At 37.2% G+C, this 25,630-nt stretch overlaps 1 long non-coding RNA gene across 1 annotated transcript in view; it reads right to left on the bottom strand.

The window, feature by feature from the left end:
- Positions 1-7,083: 7,083 nt before the first annotated feature.
- The window catches only part of LOC102178808, a 39,228-nt gene continuing 20,681 nt past the window's right edge, over positions 7,084-25,630 (bottom strand). The window contains exon 3 of the long non-coding RNA XR_001917589.1: positions 7,084-8,179. This is a non-coding gene — a long non-coding RNA (uncharacterized LOC102178808). The remainder of the gene's footprint in view (positions 8,180-25,630) is intronic.

The following is a 25,630-nucleotide window of genomic DNA, read 5'->3' as shown; positions in this document are numbered from 1 at the left end:
CTTATAGCATTCTAGATGCTCTGGGAATTATAGTGCAAGACTAAATTTTCTGTTCTCATTTGTCTTTTTAAAATACTTTCATTCCTCATTTGGTCTCTTTCACCCAGTATTTAGGGGTTATAACTTCTATGAGCAAAATTTAGTTTTAAATGGAAGAAAATTTAGCTCCTGCTACTTTGGAACTAGTTAATCATAAGTTCATAAAAAAGCTAACATACTGGGTCAGAGAGGCAGCATTAAAATTTGATGCGTTTGGGGAAAATAAATTAAAAAGGTCTGGTAGAAAGCTTGCACTCTGGAGCTTTTTCTCTGCCGTCTGTCATCTGAGGCATAAACCTGTGCCCTCATGTGTATCCAATTGCAATCTATCTCTTCTATCTAAAGCCAGATAATTACAAGGTTCCATAGTCCCTTGGCAGACTGAATAAATGGTTACTTTAATTTCTTTTCTTAGGCTCTAGATGTATATTGTGTTCTGTAGAGATAGTGCACACAGTTCTGTAGTAGGGCTGATTATCAGCATTTATAAATTAATCTCTGTTTAGCTAATGGTAAGCCAAGATTGACTCAAGAGCACGTAGCATGTGGCTGCATTTAGGATGTAGGATGACTCTGTTGATTTTGTTTATCTCCATCTTCATTAAGAAGTAACGTGTGCAAACTGAATAGTAGAAAAGCATCCGATGCTCCTGGACCCCAATGTGACATATATTCATCTAAACAACTAGTCAGCGGACCAAAGAGAATAGTGATGAATGTAGGGACAGCTGGAGAAAATTGCTTCTTTAGCTAAGGAACATTTTGTGTCGCTGTCCTAATTCATCAGGGAATACATTAGGAAAGAGTTTTGGCTTTCATAGGGGAAGAAGAAGGCTTTATGAGCAAGGGTTTGTTTTCTTTTTAATTAGAGACAGGAAAGAAGGTATTATTGAGCAAGTTTCTGTGGTAGAGGTTTGGAAGATGAGGGCCAGGTTATTTCACAAGGACTGTGAGGTTGAACTTGGAAGTGATACATTTTTAAGATATGACAAAGAACAGTGTCTCTGCTGCCTTTTTGATATGTAATTAAAGATGAGTTTTTAAAAATAAAGAAATTGTACTAATTTCTTCATTTAACTAATTTATTAACTTATTTAAAATAACATTATGGCAGTACTAAGTATATTCATGTGACATGAGAAAAAGGAGTTGGAAAGCATTCAATGAATCTTCAATAAATACTAATTTATGGTGGTAAATAAAAAAATAATCTAAGGGCCAGTAAATGTAAGGGATGACCAAAGATTAGTGTAATTCCTATTGCTTTTCTTTTCAGAAGAGAAGAATATGGGATGATAGAGTTGCTGGTTTCAAGTCTGGGGATTAGTCTGGTGAGTACTGGTGAAGGGGACATTCTTAGTTCTGCTCAAGAAGGAGCAAGATGAAATATGCTTACCATGTAGACTAGAAAAATTTCAAAGTTTTTAAAAAAAGATTTGGCACCCAAATACACTTATTTTAAGTGTTCATTTTTGATGAGTTTTGACAAATGTATACACCCATGTATCCACCACTACAAGAGATTTAGAACATTGCCATAACTCAAGAATGTTTTCTTGAGCTTTTCCTAGTCGATTCTGTATCTATCTGTGCCCAGAAACAACCACTTAATCTGCTTTCTATCACTGTAAGTTAGATTTGCCTTTTAAAGCAAATGAATTTCAGATAAATGAAATTATACAGTATATGCTCTTCTGTATTGAGATTCTTTTGCACAGCATAAAGTTTTTAAGATTTATCTGTTTTGTTGTTGCATTTGTCAGTAATTTATTCCTTTTTTATTGCTGAGTAGTATTCCTCTGCATAGGTATTCCACATTTATCTATCTAGTGGTACAGCTTTTTGTAAAAAAAAATTATGTGTTTATTTATTGATGGCTGCACTGGGTCTTTGTTGCTGTGTGTGGGCTTTCTCCAGTTGTGGAGGGCAGGGGCTACTCTTCATCGTGGTGTGTGGGCTTCTCATTGTGCTGGCTTCTCTTGTTGTGGAGCATCTCCTCTATGAGCAGGCTTCAGTAGTTTCAGCATACAGGCTCAGTAGTTGCGGCTCCCGGGCTCTAAAACACGGGCTCAGTAGTTGTGGTGCATGGGCTTAGGTACTCCTCAGCACGTGGGATCTTCCTGGACCAGGGATCGAACCCATGTCCCCTGCCCAGCAGGCAGATTCTTAATCCAAGAGGTATAGCTCTTATAAAAAGTTCTGTCTTCAGTGAGACAGGAATGCTAGATAAGCGGCTGGAGTGGGAGAAATTCCCGTCCTCCAGTTGTAATAAAGCTCTGGAAAAGTCTTTTCCTCTGAATAGCGGACCTTCATCATGGAGAAGGCATGTTTCTTAGTGATTACTCTTCCCTTTCCCTTGCCAGAGTCATGAGTGTTTCTTAGATCTTCACTGGGAGAACCTGGTCAGTTTCCTGGAGGTAAAGCCTGTGAGAAGGTGGGGCCCCCCAAGAAGTGACACTCAGAAATTTCTTACTCTCACACTCGTGCATTCTCAGTCTCCAGCAACTGGTCAGCCCTCCCATTCGGTGTTCCCAGTAGCTTCTGCTCCCACAGCTTCTGCTCCAGGTCAGGGAATCATGGCTATGCCTCTCTGGATGCATCTGTCTCTCCAGATTTCAAGGTGATGTTTGCCCTGTGACCTCAATTCTCTGATGGCTCCAAGGAAAAACTTGATTTTTCAGTTTGTTCAGTGTATTTTTGTTGTAAGGACAGGTGTGACATCTAAGTTCTTTACATATTGGAGCTGAAACAAGAAGTTTCCTTCATTTTCATTTTTGAAAGATATTTTCACTGGGATTACAATTCTTAATTGTAATTGATTACAGTTTTTTCTTTGACTAGTTTAAAGATGTCATTTCATTGTCTTTAGGCATTAATGGTTTCTAACAAGAACTCTGCAATGATTCTTAGTCTTGTTCCTCTGTACATAGAGCACCTTTTCTCCACCTTCTTCTGACTGCATTTAATATTTTCTCTTTTAAACAATTTGATTATGATATGCCTCTCTCTGGTTTTCTTTTTGTTTATTCTTCTTGGGATTCATTGATACTCTTGGTTCTGGGGGCTTATAGTTTACGTAATTTGGAAATTTTTCAACCATTATTTTTTCAAATAATTTTTCTATTCTTCCTTCTGTCTGTTCTTTCTGTGACTCCAATAAGTACATTAGACCACTTAATATTGTTCCATAGGTTGTTGAGTTTCTATTCATTTTTTTCCAGATTTTTTTCTGCTTGTGCTTCAGTTTGGTTAGTTTATATTGCTAATGTCTTCAAGTTTCATATTTTTTTTCTGTAGTATCCAGTCTGCTGTGTTCAGTGAATTTCACATATTATGTTGTTCATTCCTAAAACTTTCATTTGACTTTATATTTTCGGTCCTCTCCTCATTATGTTCATGTTTTTCTTAGAAAATTGGAACATCTCAATTATATTTTCCATTGTGATTTTAATATAATTGTTAATTCCTTCCTCTTTGTCGAATCTTGATCTCTATATATCAACTGACTTTTTTCATGGTTATATGTCAAGTTTTCCTGATGCTTCATAGGTCTAGTAGTTTTTTTATTGGCTGCTGGACAGTGTGAAGTTTACACTAAATGTTGGGGTTAATTGTATTCCTTTAGATAGTGCCAGGCTTTGTTCCACAGTTAGCTCACTTGTTAGTTTGTATTTACCTGACGTGGGAACTCTTTTGTCTCCCTTTTGATTCTAAGAAGGCGCTAGTAAATATACATATGATGCTCACCTCCTCACTTTACACTTTCTCTTAATTGTAAGTATGAACCTAGGGCAACCCCCTATCCTCCAGGGGATCTTCCCAACCCAGGGATTGAACCCAGGTCTCCTGCATTGCAGGCAGATGCTTTTCCATTTGAGCTACCAGGGAAGCCCTGTTTCAATTTAAAGAGGCCCAAACAGAAGATTCTTAGATTCTTGGTATCCTGCTCTACAATAGAGAGAGGGGGCAAAGTTGCTGATTGAAAAATTCACTGAACTCCAGGTGTCAGGGTTCTACAGCTGGCTCTTCTATTTTTTGTTGGACTGAAAACTCACTTGATCCCTCCCTCTGGTACTCTTTGGGTTAGATGATCTTCAGTCCTTTTCAGCTCAGATAACCTATTCTAATATAGAACAGAGGTCAGATTTCTGGTATTCTCAGTGACCCCAAATTAGAGGGCAATAGGTAAATATTCTGGGCATTATAAATCAGGTAAAAGACCAGATTCCTCTTTTTCTTTAGCCTCCAGTGAGTTCAAGTACAAATTGCCTTCTCTGTGCTCTACACTATAGTGAAGTTTCCCATGGGTGGCTGATATGCATCTTGAATTGCTCCCTGGAATTTATCTATCAATTCTAATTTATATTTTACCTGATCTCATTACTGTGTTTCTTTCTCAATTTTATTTCTTGTCTTACTTTGCTGTATAGATTCTTGTATGTTACATCAAATCTTTATAGAGCATGGTGCTGGTGATGAGAAATTTTAAAATCCTTAAATGAGGAAACAGTGAAAACAGATGCAAAAAAGTACCATAAACATGTAACGTATGACATTCAGATAATGTATTTAAATATATAATTCTTAACACGTTTCCTTATGTGTCTTTCTCTGAAGACAGCAAATGAAAAGTCTAAATTGGAAGGTGAGTGGAAGGATGATAGAGACAGGAAGAAATAGCAGCAGCAAGAGGTGACCATTTATTTTTCATGTTAGATGGAGAAGAGAGATTCCCCAAAGTTATAGAAAACTGCCTTGTTTTATAGCTTCTCACCCAAGTTGATATTCAGTATGACAACATCTCATCATGAAGACTAAACAGTTATCACTACTCTTTTGCTTGAGAAGGTGGGGAAGAAATACCTTTTTTGTTTGAGATTGAAATAGCCAGAAAGCTTTAATTACTTTTACTGTAATGTGAGTTCACTTCTCACCAAAATCATAGAAAAATATATTCTTTTGATTTGCTTGACAGATGCATTTCTAATGCAACTGGGAGGTTATGGTAACAGAAGTGCCATCAGTGATCCACTGCCTTCAGAATTCTACAAAGAATTCTGAATGTCACAGGTCCTGGAGGAAGGATTTTTCCATACCAGCCTTCCTGACATTTGAGGTCTGATCTTCTCATCTGTTTTCTTGATGTGGCATGGATGGGATTTCTGCCCTTTAGCACACCTCAGATGTCTGATTGTGGCCCTTCTCTCTTCTTGGATTCGATAGACACTTACCAGACTGTGACTGAGTTACCTTCTTGTGTTCTGATTTCTCTTTCCCCAGATTCCACACCTGTGTGCCAGAACCTGGTAGATTAGAGGCCCTCATCACTGAGCACAGATTAGCGTCATCTACATACCTAGAGACTTCCTCAAGAGCTGAGTCTTTGGGGCACCTCTCCAAGTGACACCTCTGCTCTGCCGGCTTACTTGAGATGAGAGACCATTTGTTCCTAGAATGTCCTTGTTTTGTTCTTTGCTCAAAGACACTCCCTTTAACACTTTATATAACTAAGTGACCTATGCCTTAGTTCAGCCAGAAGAGTCTCTCAGCCTTGCTTAAGATAAGGAGGGATACTCTCAGGATGGTAACTCCATCTTGCCCAATCTTTATAAACATTAAATTCTTTTTTTAAAAAAATTTACCTGTTAAACTTAATTTGCATTATTCTCATCTGAGTGCCTCATCTCTGGGCCCTTGACTGAAACAAAACCTATTAACAGCGGGTTAAAATTTCTTTGGATTTCACTTAATGAGTGTTTGGATTCTGAAATTTGTTTTAGATTCATTCTTCTCTATCTCAAACCTGAGTCTTCGGTGATTTTTCCACTTTGCATTTATTAATCCTTAATGCCTGCCAGGAATGTGAAATTATATTTCTTTTGTTATAAGAAATGCAGTGATGAAGCTATTAGTATTATATGTTCTACCCAGGCAATGGTATCTTTTGGGGAATCAAATTCTGGTTTATGTGTAACATTTAGCATATAGGTAATCATTTTACTTCAAATATTAGAATATATGTTTCATAGCATAATTTAAATATTTTAAAATAAAGCTAAATCAATTAGTTTTTTCCATGTAATTTAGAAGGTACTTAAGGATTTTTTCCATTGTTTTTCAGTCACTAAGTCATGTCCAGCTCTTTGCGACCCCATGGACTGCAGCATGCCAAGCTTCTCTGTCCTTTCCGATCTCCCAGAGTTTGCTCAAATTCATATCCATTGAGTCGGTGATACTGTCTAACCATCTCATCCTCTGCCACCCTCGTCTCCTTTTGCCTTCGATCTTTCCCAGCATCAAGGTCTTTTCCAATGAGTTGGCTCTTCCCATCAGGTGGCCAAAGTATTGGAGCTTCAGCTTCAGCATCAGTCCTTCCAATGAATATTTAGTTGATTTCCTTCATAATTGGTTTGATCTCCTTGCTTTCCAAGGGACTCTCGAGTCTTCTCCAGCACTTTTTCTTCATTAGCTAAGTATATTTTGAACATTATCGTGGTATTCCCGAAGTAGCTAAATGTTTTATTTACAAGAATTGGAAGAAATAATATTGTAATCTTTTTAAAAAATGAAATGTATTCTGACAGTATTTTGGTTGGAATACATTTCTCAGTTAGATATATGAAAAATAGAGGAAAAAGAATGCACTCAGCTGGTATTTAAGGAGAAGTCATTTTCCTTTTCCTTTCTCTGTGGGCAAGAAACATGAGATAAAAATAATCAGAATAAGGTCCTTAGGTATCGAGAATTTATTAGAATCAGAGCACTTACTAATTCAGAGCAAATGAGATCTATAGATCGTTAATTGCAGCTTGGTGTCTTTTATAAGAATGCCTCATGTAGTGAGCACTTTGTCCCTTCACTAAATGAGTAGTGATTATCTGGGAGATTACTGTGATTTATAAGCTCATTTTCTTCATTTTACTTTACATGTGCCAGACACTGACTCATTCAATAGAGAAGCAAAACAAGCCTGATTTTTTAGAAATTAAATGCTTTATTGATTATTGTTATTCTCACCAGAACATTATAATATATAGGATTGTTGAACATGTACTATATAAATTAAAAAAAATAACTTTACTGCAGCCTTTAGGTGATAAACCCTGATTTTGGTATACTACATTCCTGCCAGAGTCTAAAGAATGCTACCCAAATGGAGTAGAACAGTATTTATTGTTATGGGAGGAGAGATTATTTTCTTGGAAAAAGATTCTACCTTTATCCTGAAATATACCCTTTTCAGACAAGTGTGACCTCTACAGTAACTTGAAGAATTTTATGTCTTCCATCTTTAAGGTGAAAAAGAGCCAGACACGAAAGTGTGATGAGTAATCAGAGAGTATGATGCGCAAGCAACGTGTTACTCCTTGTAACAGGCCTAAATGAGTTAAGACACATACACTGAATGGTGGCAAACATAAATGATAAGTGCTAGCTGTCACTATCATTTAGTCAAAAGGAATATGTATATAGATTCGTGGGCTGGTTTTTGTTGATCAAGGAGTAAATTACTTTGGAACTTGAACATTAAAAAAAAACATTTTGAAGTAGTCGGTTAATTTATAGGTAATGGTGTAGTGGTGGGGAATGTGATAGAGTGAGAAAGGAATCTACCATTTTTGAAGAGCCCTTATAGATACCTTGAAGTAAAACAAACAAGGGTTTACATTTCCAGCTCTGTTCCTTGCTGGTTTGTCAACTTGAGAACACTGTTTGATCTTAAATTTTTCCATCTGGTAAGGGGTGGGGGGCAGTGCTACCTTACACTGTTGTGAGCATTTGCAATAATGAATATAGAATTTTTAGCATAATGCTGGTATATAATAGGAATCAGGCAATAATTTAGTGGCTGTCTTTCAACAGCTTGATGGTAGAATTCCATCTCATCCAAATAGCTCTCTCAAAGTCAGGGAAGGGACCTGGGGCAAAGACAATCCACTACTTTTTATTTTTTATTTCTGCTTTGAAAGTGAGGAACACTTGTGATATATGAGTTTCAGAAGGCATTCCATGGGTAGACCCAGGAGTCATCTCGGCAGGATTTTGGAGACACTTCTCAGTAGAATTCAGGGCAGGCACTAGGGTACAAATCTCAGTTCCCGTGGTACAGAGTTGTTGAGCCAGGATGCAGTATAAAATTCTGAAAGAACATCAGGAGAGAAGAAAATCAGTCATGTGTCTCAAGAAGCACAGGTCCCATAGACGTCAATGTTGAGCAAAGTTGCAAATTTGAGTAGGCAAAAGACGTTGCTGACTTATTTCAGAGGCTTAGCCCTAGGCGTGGCATACAGATTTGAAAGAGCAGCAAGACAAATTCCCAGTTCCAGAGGTTCTGATAAACTTCTCAGTTATCAAAGAAAAATCAGCAGAAAAGATGTGTGTTGTGGGGATTAACATTTATCTAGCGTCTACTTTGTGACATACACTGTGCTACATTTTCTGCGTGCTAAGTATTGTTATCCTGCCATTTTAAACTGAGGTTTGGAGAAACTAAGAAACTTGCCCAAAGTAAGAGAGCTCTCAAGTGCTGGAACTGAGATCCACACCAAGATCTGTCTTGTTTAGCCTCTAGATTCTCAGGGATTCTGGAACTAGAGAACAAGTCGTGTACTTAGCTGCTAGAACAAGGATACTGAGAGAAACCTTACCTTGTGAAAATGGTTGAAAACTTACCAATTATAATTAGGCATCCTGTCAAACAAAGCTAGAGGTGTAGAGTGACTTGATCCTAAGTCATTGCAATAGACTTAAATTTCTGAAGACTAAGGTCAGGATTTATCTTGGAACATGGGAGTGGATAAGCCTTAAGGAGAGGAAAGGTGACTTAAGTGACAGGAGGAGGGCTGCAGGGAGGTAACCTCACCACTCATTGTCTTCTGCCCTACCTTCACACAGTACTTTATTTAAAAAAATTTTTTTTTATTGGAATATAGTTGATTTACAGTCTTAGGTTATTTTCTGTCATGCAGCAAAGTAAATTAGCTATGTATATACACATATATTCACCCTTTTAATATTCTTTTCCCATAATCGGTCATTACAGAGTGTGGAGTAGAGTTCCCTGTGCTGTATAGTAGGTCCTTGTTTGTTTCATATTTTATGTATAGTAGTCCTACAGTACTTCAGACGGGCCCCTGGAGTCTGCAAAGTGCAAAGCATTAATGTAAAGCTCTAAGTGCTTTTGCTGTCTAATTTGCTATCATGGAGTAGCCAAGTAATATTTCTGGTAAGCAACAAGGATCCTTAAGTTTTAAGTGTGTAGAGGTATGTTGGCAGTGTTTTATGTGGAAATTCTGTTCTCTGAATTTCATTAAAGTAAATCATGGCCTGATTATCCTACCTCTAAAGGAAATAGAAAAATTAAGGGAAATAATATCACCAAGTTGCAAACAAGATAAAAACAGAGATGTCTCTATTACAAAGCTGTGCCCAAAAGTTTCATATTTAACTACTTATTTTTAGGACCACAGGACAGAAATTATATCTTAGATACTTAAATTAGTATCTGAAGGTTGGATTTTTGAGGCTAGTAAAATCAGGATTTGATTCTATCAAACTGATTACTCTTTAATGCTACCTCAAAGGTGAGACATTTTATATCACACTCAGTTATTTGATTTCTAAAATTTCTATGTATGTCACAAGATTTGTTTACTATCAGGAGAAATGGGAAACGGTTTGGGACCAATTGAATATTCTCTTTAATCATGTAGTAAGTTGCTTGTTTGGTTAACAAAAAGAATCCCTCTTATCTACTCTGGGAAGGCTTGCTTGGACCCAGTAGCATTTTTACATCAGGCAAGTGTCTCATTGGATTGTCAAAATTTGTGAGTAAGGAAATAGTTCAATTGAAATTTGACATATTCCAAGGACATATTTATCTTTTTTTCTAAGTAGTGAAATAGTGACACATTTTGAAATGGGAGATTAGCTTGTTAGTCACTTCAGACTTTTGTTTCCAAACTCTTCTTGCCATGTTTGGTAATTTTTAAACTGTCTCATTGAGTTGGAGCAGCCATACAACCCAGCTTCAGGTAAAAACCTTAGAATATTTTTTTAAATGCTCAGGATCATACCACCTTAAATCAAAATGTACAATTGGTTACATTAAAATTTTTTTCTTCTTTCTTTTCAGGATATTTCCACATAAATATGTGATCTTTATTTTTTTGCCTTTTTTTTTAAAATTTTATTAAATTTTTTGTTTGGCCACACCATGCACAGCCTGTGGGATCCTAGTTCCCAACCAGGGATTGAACCTGTGCTCCCTGCAGTGGAAGCATGGAGTCCTAGCCACTGGACTACCATGAAGTCCCAATATTTACATTTTAATCACACAGTTACATGAATATATTTTCATTGGAAAAATTCAAATGCAGAAATATATAGAGTAAAAAATAGAAGTCACTCTTTACTTACTCTTCTTCTCTTAAATCTCATGATCCTTATTAGGTCATCCTTAATCATTCTTGGCTTAGCTGGTAAAGAATCTGCCTGCAATGTGGGAGACCTGGATTCAATCCCTGGGTTGGGAAGATCCCCTGGAGAAGGGAAAGGCTACCCAGTCCAGTATTCTGGCCTGGAGAATTCCACGGACTGTATAATCCATGGCGTCGTAAAGAGTTGGACAAGACTGAGTGACTTTCACTTCACTTCACTTAACCATTCTTAAAGGCTTAATATGCATCCAATTAATTCTTTCAATAATTTAATATACATATATACACATATAAACACAAATAAAATTTTAAGCTATACCAATGGGGCAACACATTTTCCTCACTTATTATGGTTTTGACATATTTTTCCTTTGAAATCTGTCTCATTTTTAAAACTGCTACATAGTATTTCAAAATATATATGGAGCATAAGAAAGTTAACCACTCCTCTATTGATGGACATTTAGATTGTTTCTGATTTTCTATTCTTATAAATAATATTGAAGTAAGTATCCTTGAATATATGTATTTGTTCTTTTCTAGAATAGATATTTAGAAGTGGAATTGTTGGGTGAAATCTATCTTCTGCTTAATAAAGTTTAGATTAGATTGAAACTGTCAACTTCTCATTTAAAATGCTATAAAGTTTATGCTCCCAGCAGTAGTGCAAGAGAGTACCATTTCCACATACCACTGCCAACACTGACTATAATAAATCTTTTAATATTTTGCTAATCTGATGGGTCAAAAGGATAGAAATTGTTTCTGTTTTTATTACTTGATGATAATATATTACTTTAATCACAGACTCAATTTGCAAATATTTACTTAGAATTTTTATCGATACTTATAGCGGTCTTATGTTTTTTATTTATTTTTAATTGAAGGATAATTGCTTTACAGAATTATGTTGGTTTCTACCAAACATCAACATGAATCAGCCATAGATTACCTATGTCCCCTCTCACTTGAACATCCCTCTCACCTCCCTCCCCACCCTACCCTTCTAGGTTGTTACTGAGCCCTGGTTTGAGTTCCCTGAGTCATACAGCAAATTCCCACTGGCTATCTATTTTACATATGGTAATGTATGTTTCCACGTTACTGTCACCATTGGTCTGATATAGTAATGAGGTTAAATTAAGCTTACATTATAATTTGAGAAGATTTTCTTATTTTCCTATGATCTGGAACTATTTATACAAAGTACAGGAATATTTCCTTTGTGAAACCTGCTCTGCCTGGTGACTTTGTCATGGTAGGTTTTTAACTTTCTTTCATGATTATCAGTGTCTTGATGTTTTTTACCTCAAGCCTATTTCGGTAACTAACTTACATAGTTTAGAAAATCATTCAGGTCATCTTGCTTTCAAGTTTATTAAGTACAAAGTGATACATATTTTTTTTTACAATTTTATTTAGTATTACCTTTATCTCTAGTTACGTTTTCATTTCAGAATCCAAGTGTGTATGTGTGTGTGTTATCTTTTTCTTAGCTATGTTTTTGTTACTTAATTAGCTTTTTGAAAAAACTAGACTTGTTCTTTTTTCTTTTTGTGGTTATTTTCTACATTATTATTTTAGCTTTTATTTTTAAAACTTGTTTTTCATTTTTGTCAAAGTCACACATGCACATAGTTTAAAGAATCAAGCAGTTCTATATGGCATGTTATAAGAAACACAGAGTCCCCCTGCTCGTATTTCTTACTCTCAAGTGTTTTAGAAGATTCATTTGATATTATCTCCATATCTCTATATAATATGTGCTTGTGGCTACTTCTTGATGTCTCAATTTCAACCATTATCACCTGGCTTCCCTTTGTATATAAGGAAAAATTAATTTTCTGTCCACCTACTCCTCATCTTTATCACCCCTCCCCCCCATTTTCTAACCATATTCCCAGGCTCCTGATTTTTTGTTGTTTTGCTTACATGCATATTTCGCATACATTATTATTACTAAATCAGTGGTTTTCATATTGGCTGCCCATTTAAATCACTTGGGGAGCTTAAACCATAAATACTGATGCCTATTATTGATTTAATTGGTCCAGATGTGGTTTGGGTATCTGAAGTTTTAAAAGCTCCTTAGTGAAAGTGAAAGTGAAGTTGCTCAGTCGTGTCCGACTCTTTGCCACCCCATGGACTGTAGCCTACCAGGCTTCTCTGTCCATGGGATTCTCCAGGCAAGAGTACTGGAGTGGGTAATGTCTGTCCAGTGTTGAGAACCAAGGAAATGTTATTCACAGTTGATTACTCAGTTTGACTTTCCTTTCTAGGAAACTTTTTCATTTGCCTTGGAGCTATTAATTATCTTTCTACATTTGCTTCATTTTCTATATTCTTATCCCTAAATCAACTCAAAATTCCTCTCATTATATTCATGTTTGTCAAGTGTTCATTCATTGTCCTCTTCTGGAGGAGATCACTGTGGTAGCCTTCAGAACAGTTCTTGCCTTACCGAGCTGGGCTCTAAGCTATTCCTATTGTCATCTCAGTATCTTACTTGACTGGCCTCCTGAGTACTCCTTTCTCCTCTCTGGATTTGGCTCCTGTTTTCTGGATCCCATGTCTTCTTGTCCTCTTGCTTTACTACCTCATTATGGTAGAGCACCTCTCTTAATGACTTCCCTAGAGAGAAGAGTTCAGAGAAGGTGACTTTTCAGAAATTATCTTTACAATAATAAATTAGCTGGCTATACAGATGTTGGTTGGAGATCATTTTTTCTTCAGAATCTTAAAATGAAATGCCTCCTTGTCTTCTAATTTCCAGTGATGCCGCTGAGAAGTCTGATGTCATTCTGATATTTTATGAGAACCTATGTTTTTCCTCTCTCTCTGAAATCTTTGAGGATCCTCTCTTTACTCAGTGTTCTGAAATTTCCTGATGATGTGACATGAAGAGGATCTAATATCTATTGGTGGATCCTTTCAATCTGGAAACTCAGGTCTTTCAGTTGTGGAAAGTATTTTTGGATAATGATTTTGATGATTTCTTCCTCTCCATTTTGTCTTCTCTCTTTCTGGAGCTCTCTTATTGGGGTGTTAGACCTCTTGGAAGTGTCCAGCTATCATTTAACTTTTGTTTCCAAGAGCTCTTTTTAATTCTTGAAATGTTTCTTCTGTAGCATCCTTCTCTTCTTTCCTAGAAGCAACATCTCATTTTGTTATGAGGAAGATAACAATAGTTTTTCTTTAAGCTTTCTTTCTCTTGTATAATCTACCCATTCCAACTTTTTCTTTGCTTCCCCCCCACCCCCATGTGTGTGTGTGTGTGTGTGTGTGTGAGAGAGAGAGAGAGAGAGAGAGAGAGAGAGAGAGAGAGAGAGAGAGAGAGAGAGAGAGAGAGAGATTTAGAGGTCTTCTAATGTCTAGGGCATAACAGTAAACACTAAAATGCTCACTGGGGTATTTCTTTGCAGATAGCTGAGACTTGTTGAGTATAGCTTCTGGCTAGACCTTTCTGTAGAGAAACTCCACATTATTACTGTATTGAGTATATTTTTCCTCAGTGGTCAGAGTTCCTGGAAAAATACTCTTCCACTTCCCTGCTGGGTAGGGATGGAGGGGTGGTAGTGGTATATAATCCTGGTTGCAATATTGTGAGAGCCAAGAGAGGAAGAAAGAAGTCCTAACATTCAGCATGCAGACTTCCACAACATACCACACTTTCAGTGTCCTTCTCTTAACTCTGCATAGTATCCTGCAGTCTACAGAACCTGTATTTTTTTCCCCTCCAAAGAATAAACTCCTGTCTTCTGGATAGGAAAGGAAGCTTACTTGGCTGCATGAAATGAGAAGGGAGATTTTTTTTTTCTCCCTCACCAGATGTTGATTTTATCTTCTTGTCTTAGCTACTTCATCACTCTATTTCAGAAATAGCTGAAACAACACATTTTGAAGCATTTTGGAGGATCTGTGGTATAAATCAAGTTATTCCTTGGTGTTCTCTATTGCTTACATAGGATTCAGCTTTCTCAATTCTATTACATAGGTAACCACTTGTTCATTTGCTTTTCAGGTTCCAGAATTGTGTTTCAGTTTGCTCTTCTGTTGTGTCATTGGAATATATAACTATTTTAAAAAGTCCATAATTGTCATGGATTTAATTGTTTTGCTTATTTTGTTTTTGCTTTTTTTTTTTTTTTAGAAATTAATAAGAAGCGTCTGCTTTCTTTCTATAAAATTGTTTAATCCTGTGGTACCTCAAATGGTAAAGAACCTGCCTGCAATGCAGGATACCTGGGTTTGATCCTGGGGTCGGGAAGCTCCCCTGGAGGAGGGCATGGCAACCCACTCCAGTATTCTTGCCTGGAGAATCCCCATGGCCAGAGGAGCCTGGAGGGCTACAGTCCATGGGATCACAAAGAGTCGGACACAACTGAGCAACTCTGCACAGCACATTATTTTCAGAGAATATATTTTGTATTATTTCAGTCTTTTGAAATTTGTTAAGATCTGTTTTACAACCTAGCTTATCTTGGTGAATGTTCCATGTATATTTGACAAAAATGTTTATTCTGCTGTTGTATCATGGAGTGTCCTACAAAAGTCAGGTCAAGCTATTTGGCAGTGCTATTCAGGTCAACTACAAGTAAGGTTTTGGTTTTCTTTTCTTAATGCAATTTTTATTTATTTTTGGCTGTGCTGGGTCTTCATTGCTACCTGGGCTCTTCTCTAGTTGTGGGAAGCGGGGGCTGCTCTCTAGTTGCAGTGCTTGGGCGTCTCATTGCAGTGACTCCTCTTGTTGGGGAGCACGGGCTCTAGTGCGTGTGGGCTCAGTAGTTGCAGTTCGTGGGCTCTAGAGCACAGGCTCAGTAGTTGTGGCACAAGGGCTTAGCTACTCCATGACACGTAGGATCCTCCTGGATCAGGGATTGAACTCATGGTCTCCTGAGTTGGCAGGCAGATTCTTTACCACTGAGCCACAGGGAAGCCTATGTTTTTCTAATAAACACTTTTAATGCAATAAATTTTTCTTTGAGTATCACAATGCAATGTTTTGAGATGTAGCACTCTGATTATCAGTCATTTCTAGAGGATTTTAAAATACAGTTTTTCAATGCAGCTGAAGATTTTTTTTCCATTTAACTTCTAGTAAAGTAGCATGTAGTAAAATTGCTTCTTCTTTATTTTTTTTAATTTTTATTTTTACTTTATTTTACTTTACAATACTGTATTGGTTTTGCCATACATTGACATGAATCCACCATTTGTTGGAATTCATAGAAGGCTACTCAAAGTTTTCACAGTTAAAATTGTTTTCTTTCCACTCTTTTCAGAGAATTTGATTCAAATGTTCTCTTTAATTTTTTTTTGAAAATTTTCATATGGCTTAACATGGTCATTTGTAAATATTTTTATGGATATTTAAAAAGATGGTATACAGGTGGCCTGTCAAGGTTTCTTGGTTAGGGAAGCTTGTGTCAGTGTTCTGGTGGGTGGAGCTGGATTTCTTCTCTCTGGAGTGCAATGAAGTGTCCAGTAATGAGTTATGAGATGTCAATGGTTTTGGAGTAACTTTGGGCAGCCTGTATATTGGAGCTCAGGGCTGTGTTTCTGTGTTGCTGGAGAATTTGCATGGTATGTCTTGCTCTGGAACTTGCCGGCCCTTGAGTAGTGCTTGGTTTCAGTGTAGGTATGGAGGTGTTTGATGAGCTCCTGTCAATTAATGTTCCCTGGAGTCAGGAGTTCTCTGGTGTTCTCAGGGTTTGGACTTAGGGTTAGGGAAAACTGGTCAACCACTTGTAAAAGAATGAAACTAGAACACTTTCTAACACCATACACAAAAATAGACTCAAAATGGATTAAAGATCTAAACATAAGACCAGAAACTATAAAACTCCTAGAGAGGAACATAGGCAAAACACTCTCTGACATATATCACAGCAGGATCCTCTATGACCCACCTCCCAGAATATTGGAAATAAAAGCAAAAATAAACAAATGGGACCTAATTAAACTTAAAAGCTTCTGCACAATAAAGGAAACTATAAGCAAGGTGAAAAGACAGCCTTCAGAATGGGAGAAAATAAGAGCAAATGAAGCAACTGACAAACAACTAATCTCAAAAATATACAAGCAACTCCTGCAGCTCAATTCCAGAAAAATAAATGACCCAATCAAAAAATGGGCCAAAGAACTAAACAGACATTTCTCCAAAGAAGACATACACATGGCTAACAAACACGTGAAAAGATGCTCAACATCACTCATTATCAGAGAAATGCAAATCAAAACCACAATGAGGTACCATTTCACACCAGTCAGAATAGCTACTATCCAAAAGTCTACAAGCAATAAATGCTGGAGAGAGTGTGAGAAAAGGGAACCCTCTTATACTGTTGGTGGGAATGCAGACTAGTACAGCCACTATGGAGAACAGTGTGGAGATTCCTTAAAAAACTGGAAATAGAACTGCCTTATGACCCAGCAATCCCACTTCTGGGCATACACACTGAGGAAACCAGAACTGAAAGAGACACGTGTACCCCAATGTTCATCACAGCACTGTTTATAATAGCCAGGACATGGAAGCAACCTATATGTCCATCGGCAGACAAATGGATAAGAAAGCAGTGGTACATATACACAATGGAGTATTACTCAGCCATTAAAAAGAATACATTTGAATCAGTTCTAATGAGGTGGATGAAACTGGAGCCTATTATACAGAGTGAAGCAAGCCAGAAAGCAAAATACCAATACAGTATACTAACACATATATATGGAATTTAGAAAGATGGTAACGATAACCCTGTATGCGAGACAGCAAAAGAGACACAGATGTATAGAACAGTCTTTTGGACTCTGTGGGAGAGGGCAAGGGTGGAATGATTTGGGAGAATGGCATTGAAACATGTATATCATATATGAAACGAATTGCCAGTCCAGGTTCGATGCATGATACTGGATGCTTGGGGCCGGCACACTGAGATGACCCAGAGGGATGGTACAGGGAGGGAGGAGGGAGAGGGGTTCAGGATGGGGAACATGTGTACACCTTTGGTGGATTCATGTTGATGTATGGCAAAACCAATACAATACTGTAGAGTAATTAACCTCCAATTAAAATAAATAAATTTATATTTTAAAAAAGATGGTAAAAAAATAAAAATAAAAATAAAAAAAGATGGTATACAAGATATTTAGTATATGGCATTCAGTTGTCAGTCATCTTACTCTTCTGACTTAATTTATAAACTGAACTTCTTCAAAAAGTGATTACAGTGTTCCACTGCAATTCATGACTCAAAATTTATCCTTTTATTGTTTATTCATTTTGTAAGTAGTTACCATTTAAATATTTTGAAGCCATTTTGTTACATGCAAAAAAAGTTTGTGATAATTGTATCTCCATGTTGTATTATATCATTAGCCAATATAAAAAGGAATATAAAGTTTTTGTGCAGTTTAATGTTCACCTTGAAATCTACTCCACTTTTCATCTAGCTTGGATATCATTTTACATCCTTGTATTTTAAAGCATTCTTTTTCATTTTAAGAATACCTTTTGAGATAATCTCTTCAGCAAGTGGTGCTGGGAAAGTTGGACAACCATATGTGAATCAGTGAAGTTAGAACATACCCTCTTACCATACACAAAAATAAGCTCAAAATGGCTTAAACATAAGACATGATATCATAAAACTCCCAGAAGAGAACATGGGCAAAACATTCCCTGTCATTCCCAATGTTTTCTTAGGTCAGTCTCCCCAAGCGATAAAAATAAAAGCAAAGATAAACATATGGGACCTAATCAAACTTACAAGCTTCTCCACAGCAAAGGAAACCATAAGCAAAATGAAAAGATAACCTACAGATTGGGAGAAAATATTTCCAAATGATGCAATCAACAAGGTCCTAATTTCTAAAATATAGAAACAGCTTATACAACTCAATGACGAAAAGCAAACAACCCCATCAAAAAATGAGCAGAAGACCTAAATAGACATTTCTCAGAGATGACATACAAATGGCTGATAAGCACATGAAAAGATGCTCATCATCACTAAATATTAGAGAAATGCAAATCACAACTACAATGAGGTACCACCTCACATTGGTCAGAATGACCATCATTAAAAAGTATATAAATAATAAATGTTGGAGAGAATATGGAGAAAAGAGAACTCTTACACTTTTGGTGAGACTATAAATTAGTGCAGCCATTATGGAAAACAGTGTGGAGGTTCCTCAGAAAATGAAAACTAGAATTACCATATGATCAAGCAATCCCACTCCTATCCATGTATCCAGACAAAACTATAATTCAAAAAGATACATGCACCCTTATGTTCATAGTGGTACCAGTTACAATAGTCAAGACATGGAAACAACCTAAATGTCCACTGACAAATGAATGCATAAAGAAGATGTGGTTCACATATAAAATGGGATACTATTCAGCCATTCAGAAGAATGAAATAATGCCATTTGCAATATCACATATAGACACAGAGAGTATCATCCTAAGTGAAGTAAGAAGTAAACAGATAACATATGATATCACTTATATGTGGAATCTAAAATATGACTCAAAGGAACATATCTATAAAATAGAAACAGGCTCACAGAGAAGACACCTTGATTGCCAAGGGGGGAGAAGGAGGGCAGAAGGGAGGATTAGGAATTTGGAATTAGAAGATGTCAACTATTAAATATAGGATGGATAAACAACAAGGTCCTATTGCATAGCACAGGAAACTGTCTTCAATATCCTGTGATAGACTGGAATGGAAAAGAATATATGTATAAGTGAGTCACTTTGCTGTACAGCAGAAATTAATGCATTGTAAATCAACTGTTCAGTTCAGTCACTCAGTTGTGTCTGACTCTTTGCAACCCCATGAATCGCAGCACGCCAGGCCTCCCTGTCCATCACCAACTCCCAGAATTTACTCAAACTCATATCCATCGAGTTGTGATGCCATCCAGCCATCTCATCCTCTATCATCCCCTTCTCCTCCTGCTCCCAATCCCTCCCAGCATCAGGGTCTTTTCCAATGAGTCAACTCTTTGCATGAGGTGGCCAAAGTATTAGAGTTTCAGCTTTAGCATCAGTCCTTCCAATGAACACCCAGGACTGATCTCTTTTAGAATGGACTCGTTGGATCTCCTTGCAGTCCAAGGGTACTTCAGTGAAATAAGAAAAAGAATGTCTGTTGTAAATAATTGTCTAGAATTTATTTTGTTTTTGTTTTTCCCCTGAGACTCTTTCAACATAGTTATTTAACCACTTTTACGTTTACTGTTATTCTGGATATGTAGGATGCATTCTTGCCATCTGATTTATTTCATGTTTTCTCTTAATCATGACTTCTCTTTTAATTTCTAGCCTTTTGTTTTACTTATTGAAATTCCTTTGTTTTGGTTTTTATCTCTAGTTGTTTGATAATTGCATATGCTATTTATGTTCTTCTATTAGCTAGCTTTAAAATTCACCACACGTTTAAACATGTTTCTACCACTTCTAGAATCAATTAGTATCACTATTCTCTTCTTAGAGAATAGCTATACTAAAATCAGAGAAACATTTTCATGATAGATTTTTATTAATATTATATACATATGTTCACTGTTGTTAAACAACTTCATAATTATTTTTAATAGCTACTTAACATTCTATTGGATTGTTATAATATAAAATACATATCATATTAGATTAAGGGCACACCCTACTCTAGTATGACTTCATCTTAACTAATTATATCCGCAATGATTATATATTTAAAATGTATATAAAATTAAAATAAGCAACAGATATCTGTTCCCCTACTATATGTAATTTTATTTAAATGATTGACTAAAAATGATTATGATATCTAATGCTGTGGTTAATATATTTGTGCCTGTATAGTTTCTATTTCAGTAGACTAATTTTCTGGGTTGAGTTTGTGTGACAGCAGTCTTCTCTTTATAAGTATCAACAATTTTCTCTCCATTGGATAACATTCTTTTCGGTATATAGTATAAAGGGATTGTAGAAACAGTCTAGTGCACTGGCTAAGGTGCTAAAGGAGAATAGGATAGATGAATGACAGGCAGACAGCAGACAAGAGGGCCCCAGAGTGAGATCCATGCAGACAGATAGTAGAGAGTTCAGTTAGAACGTGCTTGGAAATACCAGGGGAATTAAATAGAAACAGAAGTGAACAGGAAGGTTAAAGGTAAAATGATGTCTTTCTCCATTTATTTGTAGAGGACGGATAATAACAGTCACAGGAGAGTAAAAACTCATGAATTCAGAAAAGAGGTTGCAAAAACGGTCATGCCAGGTAGTAAATGAGAGTCTGGAGCCTCTTAAGCCTGGGTTGCAGTCCTCACTGTGGAAGTTACATCAGGACATTGTAACCCATTCTATGCATAAGATTATGGACTGGAATAAACTTATAATAGTTCAGAAGGCTACTGCATACTGCCAGCATGCTTGCTGACTTTAAATGTGTACTTCAATTTATATAATTTTTAAATTTTCAGTTATTTAAAGGCAAGTCCTATAAAAGTATACATTTCAGATAAACTACAGCTTTGAAGAATGAACCTCCTATAGGTTGACCTGTTTCTCCCTCCAAAATATACAAAAAGATACACTGAATCCTTAACTCCCAGCACCTCAGAATGTGATCTTATTTTGAAATTGAATCACTGCAGATGTAATTAGTGAAAATGAGGTCACATTAAAGTAGGATGAGTCCTTAATCTGATATGACTGGTGTCCTTATAAGAGGAGGAGAAGAGACGACAGACATGACACACAAGTGGAGATGCTACGTGACAGTGAAGACGGAGACTGAAGTGCTGCTGCTACAAGTCAAGGGTCGCCAAGGCTTGATAGAGACTTCCAGAAGCAAGGAAGATCCAGGAAAGAATTCTAGCCAAAGTCTCAGAGAAAGCATGGCCCTGCTGACATGTCATTTTTGGACTTCTAGCCTCGAGAACAGCCGGGAAATAAGTTTCTATTGTATAGCAGCCAGCCAATAGGAAATCAACACAGAACCTATTAATTTTACCAGAGCAATATGACTGAAGCATCCTATCTCCATGGGCGAGGCTATCCTAAGTGAAGCTGGAAATGGTCTTTTCAGTTGCTGCTGCTGTTGCTACTGCTAAGTTGCTTCAGTCGTGTCCGACTCTGTGCGACCCCAGAAACGGCAGCCCACCAGGCCCGTCCCTGGGATTCTCCAGGCAACAGCACTGGAGTGGGTTGCCATTTCCTTCTCCAATGCATGAAAGTGAAAAGTGGAAGTGAAGTCGCTCAGTTGTGTCCGACTCCTAGCAACCCCATGGACTGTAGCCTAACAGGCTCCTCCACCCATGGGATTTGCCAGGCAAGAGTACTGGAGTGGGTGCCATTGCCTTCTCCCGTCTTTTTAGTGTAGACATGCTAATGTGACTGCTAAGTCAAAGTGAAGATGAGTCTTGAAGGAACATCAGCTGGAAAGAAACTGCCAGCTCTGTACTAGTAAATTCTTATCTACCCACTTCTTCACCTAGCTTATAAATGAGGATGGTAAAGAAAACTGGATCAAATAGATCTGAATATCCATTATGGATGGCATATCCTAGGAACTCTGGAGCAGAAAGATACACCAGTTACTATATTGAAACTGCAATTGTTTTGGGTAAAATATTAAAAAGTGACAATTTCATATGCTTCAACCTAATAGGTTACACTGGAATTTAGAAGGTGATATTATAGATTTCTAACAATAAAAGGGGCTATATAGTAAACTTCAGATGAGAATTATTGCATCTTAAAAGATGGAAAAGATTCAAGAAGACCCTGAAAAGTGATGGGTATTTGGGGGTAGATAGGAGAAGGCAATGGCACCCCACTCCAGTACTCTTGCCTGGGAAATCCCATGGACAGAGGAGCCTGGTGGGCTGCAGTCCATGGGGTCACTGAGAGTAGGACACGACTGAGCGACTTCGCTTTCACGTTTCACTTTCATGCACTGGAGAGGGAAATGGCAATCCACTCCAGTGTTCTTGCCTGGAGAATCCCAGGGATGGGGTAGCCTGGTGGGCTGCTGTCTATGGGGTCGCACAGGGTCGGACACGACTGACGCAACTTAGCAGCAGTGAAGGGATGAGTTTCACTGAAGATGTAAGTCCATGTTCAGGAGTCAGGAAGGAAGAGTCATGAAAAGTATCTAGGTCGTATGTTTAAAGAAGATCTTCAATGTTTGACTAAGGAGTTCCAGTTTATTTGTTTGAAATTAGTGAATACATTGTCAAAGATGGTCTGGAGAAGAAGATGAGAAATGATGGTTTAGGAAATTAACTTGGCATATATTTATTTAGCAAGTATTTGTTGAGGCCAATTTGGTGTGCAGACTGCTTGGAGAGTTGTGACACTGAAGGCCCAGGAACCAAGAAGGAGATTATGAGGTAGTAACTATGTTGTTAGCACAGTGTAACTATGATGTTGTATGTACCTGAACTGGAGTGGTGGGGGGGGAAAGGAAAAATTAAGGCAGTTTGGAGGACACCTGAGAGAGCTTAGTGATATATTTAATTGTGCAAGTAGGAGATGGAATCAAAGACGATATCAAATTTTTGCATGTGAGTGAATTTAACAACGGCCTTAATAACAAAAATGGAGAAAGCAAGAGAGGAGGCTGGTTCTAAGACTGAGGTGCTGATTTTTTAAAAAACCTTATAATCTGAAAAATATACAAGCACCTCATGCAACTCAATACCAGAAAAACCAAACAACCCAATACAAAAGTGGGCAAAAGACCTAAACAGACATTTCTCCAAAGAAGACATACAGATGCCTAATAAATACATGAAAAGGATGCTCAACATCACCCATTATTAGAGAAATGAAAGTCAAAACTACAGTGAGGTATCACATCACACTGGTCAGAATGGCCATCATCAAAGTCTACAAACAATAAATGCTGAAGAGGGTGTAGAGAAAAGGGAACCCTCTTACACTGTTGGTGGGAATGCAAACTGGTACAGCCTCTATGGAGAACAGTGTGGAGATTTCCTTAAACAGCTGGGAATAGAACTGCCATACAACCCAGCAATCCCACTGCTTGGCATATACCCCAAGGAAACCAGAATTGAAAGAGACACATGTACTCCAATGTTCATTGCAGCACTCTTTACAATAGCTAGGACATGGAAGCAACCTAGGTGTCCATTGGCAGATGAATAGATAAGGAAGTTGTGGTACATATATACAATGGAGTATTACTCAGCTATAAAAAGAACACATTTGAATCAGTTCTAACGAGGAGCCTATTATAGAGAGTGAAGTAAGTCAGAAAGAGAATGACAAATACTTTATATTAACACATATATTATGGAATTTAGGAAGACAGTAACAACGATCCTACATGCAGGAAAGCAAAGGAGACACAGTTATAAAGAACTTTCAGACTTTCAGACTCAGTGGGAGAAGATGAGGGTGGGATGATTTGGGAGAAGGGCACTGAAACATGTACATTACCATATGTAAAACAGATGACCCATGCAAGGCTGATGCAGAGCACCCAAAGCCAGTGCTCTGGGACAACCCAAAGGGGTGGGGTGGGGAGGGAGATAGATGGGAGGGGGGGTTCAGGATGGGGGGACACATGAATACCCATGGCTGATTCATGTTGATGTATGGCAAAAACCATCACAACATTGTAAAGTAATTATCCTCCAGTTAAAATAAATACATTAAAACAAACAAAAAGTAATAGATGAACTTTTCAGCGTAGGACAGAGAATGAGGTTACCTCAGAGTTGCCAAGAGAGAGGTTATGGTTGAGGGCACGAAAATGGACCAGATCTTTAAGGGGGATGACCATGATTAAATTGAAATTATGCATATAATTCCCAGCTTTGCACCTTTTAATTATAACCTCTCCCTGACATTGTCCTTCCAGACTGAAAAATCTTACTCATTTCCATCCTTGATCAAATAGTAGCTCTATCTCACACCATTCTTGAAGTTCAGGGACTAGTATAATCATTACATATTTTCCTGTTGTCACCAGATGATTTTGTAAAAGGGCAGATGGATATTTGTGGTTTAGTTTTCACCATTATGTTATAGAAATTGAAGGCCCTTGAAGGAGAGAGTTTATCTTATTTAAAACTATAAACTTCCAGCATTTAGCACAGAATTCACTACAGAGTAGGTAGTTATTACATGTTTCTCACACAAATGAACTTTGGAGACACTACTGAAAATATGTAAAATGAATTACAATGTTTCATAGAACAGTAGTTCATAGAAGCTCATTCAAACTTCTGAAATACTGATTTTACATCTTGTTGAACTGTGACTTTTGTCAACCGAGATCCAGAGGGTTAAAAATACAAGTCTGATTTTAAAAATTCATCTCTGTTTTTAGAAACCAGCCATCATAGGATGTCAGCCTTCCTATCTATTAAATTATAATAGCTAGAATCAATCGTCAAAATTCCACCTCAGTCTCTAAAATCCAGTGTATTAGCTTTGCTATAAAGTATCCTTCAGCTTATATATTTTTTCTTTCTTTAAACAGAGTTAAAGAGATCATTCCTCCACCCCTACCCCCGCCACTTACACTGTGAGAGAGACAAGGACAAACTGGGTCCTCTTACAACCTTGCAGACTTCCCAGCTCCAGGCAGCAGCAGGAGATGTCAGGGAGCCTGATAGAATTTATTTCCTCCATGCACCAGCTGGTATCACATTCTAGATCTTGAAATTCCCAGGGTTCATTTATCTTCAAAATTTCTCACTTGACAATGAAAACAGGACTACAAAGCTGAGTCTGCATTTAATGTACCATAATGCCAATCTTGGTGCATTGTTTTATGAATTATAGCTAAAAGAGTTTATACAGTATTTGACAAAAAGGACAATTCCCCACTTGTTTGTGAAGCTAGTTAGTTAACCGCAAGAGTTAGAGCAGGGCTGTTTCCTTTTCTAGTTTAAATATGATATTTGGATCAAGTACAGAGAATTGAAATCAGAACTCAGGACAGAGGTATTACCTGTTAATTTAAAAATTAGTGGGAGAAAGTGAAATTTGCCTTTTTTCATTCTTGCATATAAGGGATAATGGCAAAATGGCATTATAAACTTCCTCGGAGTATTTTATTATATATCTGCAATTTTGATTAAAATTTATTGTTGGTGTTTGTAATTAAGTTTGTGGG

The sequence above is a fragment of the Capra hircus genome, assembly GCF_001704415.2.
Source record: "Capra hircus breed San Clemente chromosome X unlocalized genomic scaffold, ASM170441v1, whole genome shotgun sequence".
Lineage (NCBI taxonomy): Eukaryota > Metazoa > Chordata > Mammalia > Artiodactyla > Bovidae > Capra > Capra hircus.
Note: the sequence above shows the minus strand (reverse complement) of the source record. Positions and strands in the feature narration are given on the sequence as shown.